General features: G+C 33.4%; 2 pseudogenes; both read left to right on the top strand.

Annotated features, from left to right (window-relative positions):
• Nucleotides 1-540: 540 nt before the first annotated feature.
• Nucleotides 541-702, top strand: LOC143402736 (U2 spliceosomal RNA; annotated as a pseudogene).
• Nucleotides 703-11,339: 10,637 nt separating this feature from the next.
• LOC143402122 (olfactory receptor 5V1-like) lies at nucleotides 11,340-12,345 on the top strand (annotated as a pseudogene).
• The last annotated feature ends 2,492 nt before the right edge of the window (nucleotides 12,346-14,837 follow it).

Here is a 14,837-nt window from a genome sequence, read left to right as displayed (position 1 = left end):
TATTGTAAACTATTCTCTAAACACTCAGTTTGTACTAGGAGCACAACATACATTGTAGAACATATAATATATATTACCTCTTTTTTGTTCATTACTATGACTTCCCTGAATTATAGATTTTCAGATTAAATATTTTGAAAGACCTTGTATTTATATTTGTTAACAATTGCTGTGTAACAAATTCTCTCCAAGTTTTACAGTTTAAAACAATAAATGTTTATTATCTCAAAATAAGCAACTTAGCTGTAAGCTTCTCACAAGCCTCAAAGGTTATGACTATGTCTACATCATGTCAAAACTCAGTGGTGGAATACATTGGTGTCACTGGGCCTCAGACTCTTTGATTGTTGATCAGAGACTCAGTTCCTTGTCACTTGTACCTCTGCAGAGGAAGGCCTAAGACATAACAGCTGAGTTCCTTCAGAATGATTGAGCAGGGAAATGTGCCCAAGATTGAAGCCATAGTCTTTGTAACTAACCTTTGAAATGACATTTCACTGTTTCTGTCATATTCTATTTGCTAGAAGTTAAATGATAATAGTATCTTCTTGGCTTTTTGGCTAAAATCAAGTGTAGCATTTATTCTTATCAATTTAAAATATGATATGATAGTAATTGGAGTTTTAGAGCAGTGGGTGCTTGCTTTGTCCATTAAATGCATAGACCTGATATTGTAGCACCTCCATGAATGGTGCAACACACCCCCAAAAAAGAAGTTAAATTACAAATCCAGTCTATACTCAAAGTTTAGACATTATAAAAAGTGATGAATGCTAGGAGGTGGGGATCATTGGGGAACAACTTAAAGTCTGTCTACCATAATACTTTTATGAGGAAAAGAAATAGTATTGAGCTGAATTTATTTTTTTAAGAATAAATTAATTTGATCAAATTATGATATATGTATCTATAAATCTACCACAGTGAAACCCACTGTTCTGAATAATTAATGTGTACCTATATAATATGAAAAAATACTTCTGTAAAGGAGTCAGTCTTAGTTACATTTATTTGCCATTTTTAATAATTTATCATTCATTTACTTAGTTTTTCCTAAAAATATCAATTTATAAAAGGATATTTGATATTACTGATGTAGTATCACAAGTAATTTATATGATGAATTATAATAGGAAAGTGTTCTAGTTCACTAAAAATCATTTTACTGGATATCAATTACATGGAAAATCAAATTTTCTTTTTATCTCTCATATCCATAGTTAGTTTTCAAATGTATGTAAACAAATCTATGCAGAGATCCCTAAATTTGTAAACTATTTTTTTAATCTGGTTATTTAATTTGTATAAAATTACACAGTGTTTCGTAAGTTATTTTCCTAGACAAGTTGCTCTCTGCCTTTGTATTTTGTCATCTTATAACTGTTCAAAATTTTGTAACTTCTCTTGTTAGGGATCCTCTTTTGCCCACTCAGTGATAAGATTAGGCTTTGCCCAAGGAAGAGCCTTATTTTAATATCATTAGCATATGGTGATACCACATGCCAAGAAGGACAAAATGGGGATTATAAACCTGGAAAGGAGGATCAAATGTGCTTACCTTGAGAGGCTTAGGGGAGATTTTCTACTGCTAATTTTCAACCTAGGGTAAGAATAAAGTTGAGGTTTCTGAAATTTATTCTTAGCCTTAGATAAAAGATTACTACTACTTTCAGTCAGTTTGCATTAAGAGGATCTTAAGGACAATTTTTGGAAAAATTTTGTATTTAGGCAGCATTCTTGGCAGAGGTGGAACGAGGAAGGGAGGACAGTGAAGAAGAAATGCTGTTGAGCAAGAATGGAGACAAACTTTGGTCTCACCCTATGGGAGTCCTGGAGCATACTGCACCTCTGAATTGGTTTCACCTTGAGGTACAGAAACTAGCCTTTTGTCACCCTGTCAGTCAGTCAGTCAGTCATTGGTCTCTCATTGATTGCCCTGGAGAAAGGAAGAGGCTCATTTTTTGAAAGTCCCGAGGAGTAGCAGCTATGATCAACATTAAAAAAAAATCTATCAACATACTAGTAGACTGCAAGGAAGAAGTCATAATTGATTTAATTGTCATAAAAAAGGATTGATAAAAATCAACACATGTTTAGTATGACAAAAAATTTAGTAGAATGGAAATAAAAGGAAATTTAACGATGATATTAAGTGTTTTATACCAAAGAAACTGAGCATCCATATGTAATGAGAAACCACAGAGACATGCCTTTGGGCCAGTGAAAGTGAGAGGGTAAGAATGTCTACCACCATCATTACCACTTTATGTACTTTGCAAGTATTAATCTGTTCTATCAGAAAGAACACAGAAATATACAATGTATGAATTAAAAAGAAATAGATAAAATTCTTTTGTACATGCCATGAGACTTTATATAGAAAAAACAAAATAGAATTGGCAACAAACTATTCAAGTAAAAGGTGTTCACTAAAGTTGCTAGATAGTGATATAATAAATAAGATAGAATTTATAATAGCAACAAAAGTTATATAGTATTCAGAATAAATTTAACAAAAATACATACACCTCTATGTGAAAGTATTAAGTATTTTAAAGACATAAAGAAAGATTTGAATAAATTAAGAGTTATGCCACAATTTTGGTCAGAAAGACATTTAAATGTGTCAAATTCTCTTCCAAATAATTTATAAATTCCATGAAATGAGCTTTTAAAATCTTTATGAAAGCAATAGTTTTCACAATTTTCTAGGTTAATTTTGAAAAAAAAAATTAAAAAGATAAAATTTTTGAATATGACATTAACATTTTAAAAGCCATTAATATAAAGTCATGTTCATTCAAAATAGATTTTAGAAAAGGGTAGAAATCATTGTTTAATAAGAGGGATATCACAATGAATGGTCGATGTTTAGGAGTAGCTAGGAGCAACCAGATCACTAAATACAGAAAAATAAAATTAGATTCTTGAGGGTTACAAATTAATCTACATTCACTTAAAATGAACTCTAAATGGATGAAGAAAAAACATCTTGAAATTTAAAACTATAAAGTTAAAATAAGACCATAAAAGTATATATTTTAAACCTATCCTTAGGGATAATCTTTTAATCAAACTTTGAAGTATCACTCATAACCTGAGAAATTATGGATTTTATTATGACAAAATTAAGATTTTCTTTTTTATGAAAGACATTCTAGATAATGTACAGAGGACTGATTACTGGAAGGTATTTTGAAACACAAGCTTATAAGTAGTCAAAAGAACAAGAAAAAACAGGGAATCTAAATAACTGAAAAAAATCTTCCGGATATATTCAACATTGCTGGTAATTTAAACAAAGCATATTCATTAGATTGACAAAAATTAGAAAATTAGATAATGCCAAGTAACTTTAGTAAACTTGTACATTACTGGGGATGATACAGATACAATCAAAGAAATGATTAAATTTTGAAGATTAAAGTTATATAATTCATCATTTGCTGAAAGCCAAATTTGATTTTTCCTGACTTTCTATCTGCTTTTGAAGAAGTGTCCTCTGATTCCGAGGCACTTCCAGGCTGGAAGATAGTTATAAAAATCCTAATGTTATCTTTAGCTTCCATGTTATCTTTGGAGAAAAAGAGGACAATAAAATACCATATCCCATACTGGGATTGTGGCTCAGAAGAAAAGTGCTCGCCCAACATAAGTGGGGCACTGGTTTTGATCCTCAGCCCACATAAAAATTAAAAGGTATTGTATCCACCTACAACTAAAGAATAAATGTTTTTAAAAAAATATCAAATCCCTGAAGTGCTCTTCTCTGGTTTCGAGAACCTAGCCAAATTAAGAAAGCCATAAGAATGAGCCTAGGCCACAATTCCTGGATAAAGATTATCTTGAAGGACACTGGCTTTCCCTCAAGTATGCTAGAAATTAGGGCCAGTTGTGCTATCTGTAGAAAGCTACTTTCTTGCATATATTCCAAGTTCCTTGGGATGCTGGTCATAAAACTGGACAAAGCAATCAAAGCTATTTGTATTACTGCTTCTGTAACCTAATAATTTAACACATAACCTCCCTCCCCACCCCTGTGATAACTGTGTGGAAAAGCACGGTGGACAGGAAAGTGCTTGTCCAGTTGGCCATCAGACATTGAGAGGGATTGGGACACTATTTTCAGGTGAAATGGAGGTGCACCTGTCCAGCCTTTCACCTCTGGACTTTATGGAAAAGCTCCTGTCTAGTCCTTCACCACTGAATCTTCTAGTGAGTATTTTTTTGATAAATCTTATGTCTCACATTCCATTTCTTGTGTCTTCTTTGGTCTCTTGGTAAGCTGCCTAACACAACTGAGCTGTAGATGGTTATATATATATATATATATATATATATATATATATATATATATATATATATATAAAAATATAATATTTATATTTATATAATATTAATATATATATTCATCAAATATACTATTGTGCTATTTAATGTCTTCCGGTATTGTGCTATTTAATGTCTTCCGGCTTCCAGAAGGAAATGAAAGTGATTCCAAAATAAAAAAAGGAATGGGAATATAATTTAAGGTGGAAAAAAACATAGAGCTTGACATCTACCCTGAAAATTGAGAGTCCAAAGGTGAGTGCATTGTGTGAGTGCAAAGTAGCAAGAAGTCAGAGAACTGCCTTTGCTCTGATGATGGAGAGAGGATGCAGATTGCTTATCATTGGGTAGATATGGCCCAAAGAGGTGTGATCCACCTGGAATAGTTTTGATTTCACAGACTTCCTGAAACAGACCAATTGTAGTAAGGCTGTGTGTGTGAGCTATGTGCATTTGAGCTTAGGAAGGGACCACTCTGGCAGTGTGCTGCAAATGAGCCTTTTCTCTTGCTCTGCCTGTGATCCCACACACCACCTGAAATGGGTGTGACTTGCCAAGATGTCAATCAATCTGCTGACCACATGACATCACAAAGCAAGACTCCACCTTTGAAACCTTATTCCCTGCCTTATTTGGTGAAGAACATTCCATCAAACCTTCCTTGTGTGTGTCCCCCTCATAAAATAAAAAGAATCCAGGGGCATACTCCTATTCAAGCACTGCCCAGCTGACCCTGGGTGTCACTGAGCAGTCCCGCCCTAGACCTTAGAAACTCATTTTCATGTGCTGCGTGGTTTCTTCACCAACTTCTTAGTTACTGATATAGCCAGCTCCTTTGAACCCAGCTCATTCCACCAGCCTGGACAGCTGGTTATAACCTATAATGGCAGCAAAGTGGCTGGAGATAAAACAAATTCTCAGGACTGAGCAGGAATCAGAGTTATCAGTTTCAGGTCCTCTGTGCTCAGAGGTCCCAGAAGTGTGTCTTCAGGGTCCTTGAAAGATTCCCACAAGATATGGAGATCTTTCACATATATATGGCCTTGTCCTTGCTCAGCTCTAGTCCCACCCACAGGCATGCAGGGTTCACAAGACTCCCTGTACTCAGATGGAAATCAGCTGACAGAGACTCTCCAAAGACAGTTATTATGTGCCACTTCTTGTGTTCATAAAAGCAGTTCCACATCAGGCTCTAGATTACTGAATGGTAATCTTTGCTATGTAGTTTTGATCACAGGTAAGTAGTTTTTAATTGCTTAGTTATAGTTCATTGCTTTCAGAAATAATGTTTTGCCTTGCTTTTTGGATGATACACTAAATGTGTGTGTGGAGGGGAGATGGAAGTGTAATGATCAAAGGGCTTCCCAGGGAGGGAAAATTCAAACTGTCTGACCTATGCTTTGAATGACAGAAGTAGATTCAGAGGGTGCGAACCAGGGAGCTTCCTTTTTATAGGGCAATTTCTGTATCTCAGAGTGGACATGTGCTAACTTACTGATTCTTTACTGGATAAAGGACAGTATATATATATATGATATAAAATGCCACTGGATTTCAGAAAATAGTGTTAGGAAAACACTGTGTGGTTTTCTCACAAGAAACAATCTTTCATAGGGATATAACATCATTGCATGCTTGCTATGCCTATTTTATATGCTTACTATGTGATTTCAGATGTAAGTAAGGGATTGGACAACATACTTTTAGGAAATCCTTGAAATTTAAAGATTCTACATTTCTTATTTTCCTTTATTATTATTATTTTTTAATAAAAGGCACTGAGCTTTGATAGAGTGACTCATGCCTGTGATCCCAGGTACTTGGGAGGTTAAAGCAGGAGGATCACAACTTCAACTTCAGTCTTAGCAACTTAGCGAGATCTTCAGCAACTTATCAGCCCCTGTCTCATTGTAAAAAAGGAGTGGGGATATAACTCAGTGGTAAAGTGCCCCTGGGTAAACATACTGCAAACACTCAATAAAAAAAATTTTTAAAAAGATGCACTGAATCTCTTAGACGTGAAAACATCAAGACTGAGACACTTCATGAATTTTCTGGGAATCTTTTCCTGTGGGTCCTGAGTAGCCATCCTTGAGATCTTACTATGATGTAAACCCCTGAAAATATCCCCCCCATCATCCATTTGGCCTCAAATCCTAAAGAAATCCTAAATGATTTGTGGCCAAATAAGTAATATAAGTTACAAAAATCAATATGTTTTGTTTAAGTGCCATAGTTGAGATCTAAACAAAAGCCTCAGCATTCTCCAAGGGAGAGACTTCATTTTCAACTGATGAGAAAGGTAGATTTTAAGGTGAACTTTGAAAAAATACATGAAGATTGAAAGACAGAAATAGGGGCAGAAAGAAAAATTTGAAGGTTGAATATAAAATTAAAAGGAATATTCTGAAATAATGTATTTTGTCTCAAGGCAAATAACCTTAGAGAATTAACATATTAGTTGTTTTAATTATTCCATCTCGTCACTTTACCACGTGACAGCTCCCTAATAGATTAGGAAACAGGAAAAATGTGTTTTGAAGTGAGAAGGAATTATCTCAGGGCACAGTGGGCTTGGAAAGTATCCTAAATGATAAAACAAACAAATCAGGATATCTCTGGGAGAAAACAGTTCTTTCTCTGAATATATAATACATGCAAAGAGGGAGGCAGAGCAGCTGGATCAGTGTTTCCTCTGTCTCTCACCTGACAGCTCATAATGACTGTTTTGGTGACAGAGGATTGTCATCAGCAGGATGTCTTCTTATCAGTAACATAAAGTAAGAAAATTGTATTTTTTTTTGTATTTTTATATTTTGCACCATTGTTCATATACTAACTGTGATTCAATGCTTCTTTGGATTTCTTCATATTATTATTCTACTTTTCCATCTTCTTTTCTGGCATCTCCAAATAGCAAATTAATTCTACAGAAATTAAGAATGTTGGATTTTGTGTTCCCTTATCTCTTACTCTATTCACTCCCATCTACATGATAGTTTTGAACACCTTTCATTTACAGATGTGTTACAAATGTCTGTCTCTAGTACATACCTCTCTCCTGAGGTCCAAATCGCAACTGCTTTTTGAGACACTTTATTGGACATCTCAAAGATGTCTCCAGTTCACTGAGACCACCAATGAGCCTCTGATCCACCTCTAGATCTCAACTGTTTCCTACTTTCCTTATTTCAGTGAGTGACTCCACTAAGCATTTACTCATTCAAACTAGGACTCAGATCAGCACAGTGCACCCATTAAGGTTAAAATCTCTTTATTTAGTTTTTTTCTTGGAGTATGAGCATATAGACCTACTTCATATTTGCTGTGTGTCTATGTGTGTGAATGTGTGTGTGTGTGTGTGTGTGTGTGAGTGTGAGAGAGAGAGAGAGAGAGAGAGAGAGAGAGAGAGAGAGAGAGAGAGAGAATTGGAAGAAATAAGATTTTTTTTTCATAAAAAGCATTTAATATATGTCAGTAATAATGATTATCCTTAATTCATCTCTATTTCTCATTTCATACCAGAACTTTAAAGATGTATCTCCTAACATCTCCTAATGCCTCTGATTATTTCCAACCCAGGTCTCACCGCTCTGGTGTGAAGTTCCATGACCTTTTGTCTGACTGAAATAGAGAACTCAATGAGCTTGTCTTGCTCATTCTTGCTTCCTTCTATTTTATTGCCCACACATTTTACAGAAAGACCATTTTTAGAACATGGACATCTTACATTCTTGTAATATATTCCAATTACTCTTTAAGTCTAATAGAATATTTCACACTCTTGAAATAGATTCCAGTTGCTCCAGATGATTCTAACCTTATCAGAGAAGCCTCCTGCCCTTGCTCCTTTCCTTCCAGGCTTCTTGGATTTCCTTTAGGTCTCACATTACCTCCAACCTCAGGACCTGTGCATATGTTCTTATTTGTATATGGAAAGTTTTCTACATTCACCTTGCCTTACCTACTTAACTTCTGTTTATTATTCAGATTTCAAGTCACATTTTCTCTTGGAAATTTTTGGTAACTAGGTTCCATACTAGTCTATCCCTTCTGTTTTCTACTTTAAAATAATTATTATAGCTTTTATTAGATATTTTTAAAATTATGCATAATCTTCAATGTGCATATTCCTGGAGATAAAGTTAAATTCTGTTTTTCTTATTTTGTCTTTACTACACTTTGTCTTTAGCCATATAATTTGTACATTATATGGCTAAAATTTAAAATGTATAAATTATATATATATATATATATATATATATATATATATATATATATCACATACATTATATATAATTTATATATTAATACTTATCATTTTATCTTTAGTACATACTGCCATATAATTGTTGAATAAAATGAGTAGAAAGGGTTCCCAGGAGTAGAAATAAATGTTTAAAAAATGTGAAAGGGGAGGAAGATATTAGGAAAAGCAAAGAAAATAGATTAAAGAACAGCAATTTTGGATTGAGAGAAAATTATGCTAGAAAATTCATTTGGTTCTAGTAACAATGTGAGATACTATATTATGAAAATTTAAACCTTCATCTAATTTGTCATCTACTTCCACTGAAAATGTCCACAGTAGTACACAAGCAGTGAGGGCATCAATTAAAACAAAAGTACAAATGTACTACATTCCAAACTTGAAATTAAATGTATGTTTTTGTCTGTAGGCCAGGATAATCAATAAAGCATATATTTGAATAAATATAACAATATGTACTTTTAGTTTTAAACATGGTATTTTATTTATGTTTTTGGTTTCTGTAATTTGTGTGAGAGCTCAAACTACAAAATTAACTATTTTCCTTGAGTTTGAGTGAATATTTTTTTTGTGTGTATTTTACTGGGTATCAAACCCAGGGTTTTGCACATGCTAGGCAAGTGCTCTACCACTGAGCTATATTCCCAGCAAATAACTTGAACATTTTTTAAAAATTATTTTTTAATTATTATACATACTTATAGAATACAGTGTGGCAATTAGATACATTTACATAATAATTATCCCCACAATTTTACCAAAATTTTTAAATAACTGACTTAAGCTAAACTGTGGAATAGTATCCTTAGTAACAAAAACACAAACACTTAATGTTCATTTGGGCAGGAAGGTGAACAACTGCACTGGACTTTTATTATTTAAATAAACACATTAAAGTGAAAGACCAGATATTTAGTGACAATTAGATTTAACCTTCAAGATGCTGTGGCATAAATTATTAACATTTGGGAGCACAAGTCATAAAAGTTTGTGACTACATAGTTAAAATACTTTAATTGTATGAACTTAAATTTCATTAAAACCAGAAAAGTATTTTTAAAGAGGATTCTGTTGTCATTAAAGGGAATCAAATTTTCTACCACTCAATGTATGTATATTGAGATAAAAATGTATTTTCACCCAGCTAGCTGTGTAAACTCTGCCAGATATCTTTCTTACTGAAACTCTATTTTCATCTGGAAAATGGCAATGATGATATTACTTATCTCACTGGACATGTGTAGAGTAAATGAGATGACATGTAGAAAGTGCTTAGAGATTATTGGTAACCTTCTCCACACAGCACTTAAAATGATTTGTGTAAACAGCAACAGAATCTTGAATAAACCTAATGGCTCTTGAATTTTCCAGATAGATGACCTGCACCAGTGGGTCTCTTTAAAAATTTGTAGAAATACAAGTAACCTGACCCCAAATTCAGAGAATCTAATTCAGCATGCTTATTATTGAAATTTATTATAACAGAAATAAGTAAATAAAAAAATACAAATGTTCACCACTAATAACAGTGGCTTTTCTTAAACTACTTCTAACATTGAGCAATCTTGTTGATTAGAATCTGAGATGTAGGTAACAAACAGGTAAAAATGATACATAGTTGCATGTTAACTTTTACTTTTAGGTTACTGAAGACTTTCTGTTACACCTAATGTCAGACCAACTTTCCTGACTTATTTCAAAGTCAGGATGCTGTCACACTAAAGATCATTAATCCCTTATCATTTATGTAAGTTCCACAGAATTAAGGTAAATTATTTACAACTCAAAGGTCATGTTTCATAGGGTTTATTGTCCTGAAAATCTATTACAATGTAGTGCTTATTACAATGTAGTGCTTAAGGAAAAAGCAGGTTAAAATACATACTTTTCTGATCCACATTTTGAATATTTACATATGGAAAACTGATCTGAAACGCAGACACAAAACATTTCTGTGAACATTAAGTACTATATTTATTAAAATTTTTTGGGGGGGCTGGGGTTGTAGCTCAGTGGTAGAGCATTTGCCTAGCATGTGTACAGATCTGGGTTTGATCCTTGACACCACATAAAAGTAAATAAACAAAATAAAGGTATCATGTCCATCTACAACTAAAAATATTTTTTAAGATTATTTTCTATATTTTCAACATATTCTAAAACAAACACATTAATTTGAATCAGAAAAAAAGACAAATTTTGTTCTGCATTTAAGGATGGAAAGGAGGAGAAGAGATAGATTTGCAGAAAGTAATGAAGACCAGAGAGATTCTTCTGTAACTATTTCTGCAACACATGTGTACACATCACCAAGAAAATATAAATAGGCTTGACAGAGGTATTATTAACAGATAATCTTAGGATGTACATTACCCTTTTGTGATTTGCTTTTTTTTTTTTTGAGGTGTTGATGGACCTTTATTTTGTTTATTTATATGTGATGCTGAGAATCAAACCCAGTACCTGGCACGTGCTAGGTAAGTGCTCTACCAATGAGCCACAACACCAGCCCTTGTGATTTGCTTTTAGTTAGAAATGTTCAGTGCTGTTACATCTAATATCTTATACAGGGAGATGATTTTCAAGTGAAACACTGGAAGTTTTTATATATGTGTTGTGTGGCCGTTATGAATCATAGTTTATGAGTGTTGCTCCTGTGGTTTACTACCAGATATAGATAGTAATATTTTATCTGTACCATTTTGCTTTCCTGTTTTTCAGACCATTGCTACTGTAGCATATGATTATTATAATCTATGCTTCTCTTTGCCTAGCTCTCCAGAGGAAACCAGACAACATTAAGGAAGGAAAGAATCAAACAGCTATATCTGAATTCATCATCTTGGGATTCTCTGACATGAATGAATTGCAGTTTTTACTATTTACCATCTCCTTTCTGACCTATATATGTACTTTGGGAGGAAATATATTCATCATCTTGGTGACAATGGCTGATCCACACCTACATACACCCATGTACTATTTCCTAAGGAACCTGGCCTTTCTTGATGTCTGCTATACCACCACCAATGTCCCCCAGATGATGGTACATCTTGTATCAGAGAAGAAGAGCATTTCCTTTGGGGGATGTGTAGCTCAACTTTTTGCATTCATTTTCTTTGTAGGATCAGAGTGTCTCCTCCTGGCAGCAATGGCATATGATCGCTACATTGCCATCTGCAAACCCTTTAAGGTATTCAGTTATTATGAACAAGGTCCTGTATAATCAATTAGCAGCCTCATGTTGGATTGGTAGTTTCCTCAATTCAGTGGTGCACACAGAACTGACATTCCGTCTGCCATTCTGCAACAACCAGATTAATTACTTCTTTTGTGACATACCCCCTTTGCTGATCTTGTCTTGTGGGGACACTTCTGTCAATGAACTGGTGTTGCTATCCATTGGAGTCTTCATTGGTTGGACTCCTTTACTGTGCATTGTCCTTTCCTACCTTTACATAATCTCCACCATCTTGAGGATCCACTCTTCAGAGGGGAGACACAAAGCCTTTTCTACATGTGCCTCCCACCTGGTCATTGTCCTTCTCTATTATGGTAGTGCCATTTTCACATATGTGCGGCCCATTTCATCTTAGTCATTGGAGAAAGACAGACTAATTTCAGTATTGTATAGTGTTGTTACTCCCATGCTGAACCCTATAATTTACACATTGAGGAACAAGGACATCAAAGAGGCTATGAAGACAATAGGGAGAAGGTGGCAGCCACCAAGTCTTGATATGTAATGTTTAGGACAAGATTAAGGATAATAATTATTTTGATATGTAATCTCAAAATAATAATCTTATATTAGAATTTAAGTTTTTCACCAATCAGCTGTTTCTCCTGACACTCAAAAACTGCCTGAAATGCTGGGACAGAGATGAAAGAATTGGCACACTCCACATCAAACGTACATGATGTCAAGCTTGCTTTCTTTCCCCCCCCTCATTTTGGCACTAGAGATTGAACTCCTCAGTCCTTTAATTTTTTTTTTTAATTTTATTTTGAGATAGGGTCTCACTAAGTTGCTAAGGGCCTCACTAAGTTGTTGAGGTTGGCTTCAAACTTGCTATCCTCCTGCCTCAGGCTCCCTAATTGTTGGGATTGCAGTTGTAGGCCATTCTACCTGGAATTCTTGAACTTTTGCTTGTTCCACATGAGAGACATCAATCTATTCTTTTTAGATGTTTTCTTCTTATCTATGTTTTCCATTCTTTATCCTCTTTCCAAAGATGGTGGCTCTCTTCCATGTAATATTTGTTGGATGATCTTCATCATTTGGTACTTTATTTCCTATATGTGGAAGAATGTGAAAAAAGCTTCTCTTACCATATTTCTCTTTTCTTACTACTGAACTCATGTTTTTTGTCCTTTTATTTGGTTCTTTTTTAATAAAACATCATCACCAATATATAAGTTCACATGATTCTCATTTTGACAAAGAAATATGATGAAATGGTGTCTTATCTCCAGATCTCTTGGTAATTAATTTTAATTTTGTCATTTTAAATTGGCTAAAGCCAATTTATCTTCATATTAGAAAGAAGATACAGTTTCTTAATCCCAGTTTATATTCCTTACTCTATTCAAAAGTTAAAAAATCCTGAAAAGATTTTTCTAGGAATAAGTCCACATGACAGATTACTTACCATAATCTTAACATAACATTATGAACATTTTTTATAAAAATTTAGAAAATATAATCAGATAAAAATATAGAAAATTTATGTTTTATTGGAAGGAATAAAAATTTTAGTAAGATGGCAATTAAAGGTAGAAAAAAATAGAAATTACATGTTTAAAATATTAAATTACTGCTTTTATTTTTTATACTGTTTAAAAACACTTCTGGTTTGCACATTATTCCTTTAACTATGATTATTTGGTAATTGCTGTATTAAGTATTATGTGTATTACCTATCTTAAAACCCATGTCCTGCAGAAACCCTAAGTAATCCTTCCCTAGGTAGGGCTTGGTTCCTGTCTCTACACCACCACTATGACCATTTCCTTAATTTCCAAATTATATCCTACCAATCATTTAAACAAAAACTTCTCTATTATTTGTAATTTTGTTCAAAACACACTTTCTCCCAATCATTTCATCTGGAAGTATTTTCTCTTCCTTTTTAAGTCACAGGATACTATGCAAGATGGTGGGGGTTGGAGTGGTAGCAAGAGTTCCCTGACTATGCCATTTAAATTGCATCATTTTACCCCCTAGTAATCATTGATAAACCCAATTATCACAAATTATTAATAACAATCATCAATTTATTATTATCTGATTTATGTGTTCAATTAACCTTTTGATTATTAGGGTCAAGAGTAATTCCTGGCTTATAGGAGCTTTTAAAGAACTTCTATTGATAAAGATTAAAGTAACAGGCTATCATGACATATACTATAGTATTTGTGCATGAAGTCTTTACTGTCTTACTGTAAACACACTTCTAAGGAGGACACAGCTTATAAAAAGTATATATCTTGGTATTCCTCACAGTCTATAGTTTGATGGTTTATTCAATTTTGGGTAATATTACAAGATATTATGCTTTTTGGGTAGATGAATAAAGCAATTAGTGATGGATATAATTTAGTTAGTTATTTTATTGGATTTTTTTTTTCATTTTTGAGCTGAGTTTTTTAGTATTTTGTTGAGAATTTTTTGCAACTACATTCATCAGGGATATTGACTTACAACTTTCTTTTCTTGCAATGTCCTGGTATGGCTCAAAGCCAGTATACCAAGTATCAGGATAACACAAGCTCTTTAAATGAGTTAGGAAATATTCATTTTTCTTAAATATTTTGGGGGTGTTCGAGGATTGTTGTTAGTATTACCTTTTAAAAGAGTTTAACAGAACTCAGCAGTAAACTATCAGGTCCTGGGCTTTTCTTTTATGGAATTCTTTTGATCACCTTATTTGTTATTGATCTGTTCCAATTTTCTATATCTTCATGATTCAGTATTTGTAGTTTGTATGATTTCTTGAAATGGATCTATTTTTTGTTTTATAATTCCAGGTTTAAAATTATTCAGAATAAACTCTTATGGTTCTTTGTATTTATGTACTATCAATTGTAATATTGTCTTCTTCATTTTCATCCTTTTTCTTAGTCTATATAAGAGTTCATGGATTCTATTTTCTAAAACACCTATTCTTAAGGGTTTTTTTTTTTTTGTATTTTAAACTTTCTTGTCTTTATTTTACTTATGTTTGCTCTGGTCTTT

This window comes from Callospermophilus lateralis, chromosome 6, assembly GCF_048772815.1.
Source record: "Callospermophilus lateralis isolate mCalLat2 chromosome 6, mCalLat2.hap1, whole genome shotgun sequence".
NCBI classification, from domain to species: Eukaryota; Metazoa; Chordata; class Mammalia; order Rodentia; family Sciuridae; genus Callospermophilus; species Callospermophilus lateralis.
The sequence above is the reverse complement of the archived record's forward strand: the minus strand, read 5'-3'. Positions and strand labels throughout refer to the sequence as shown.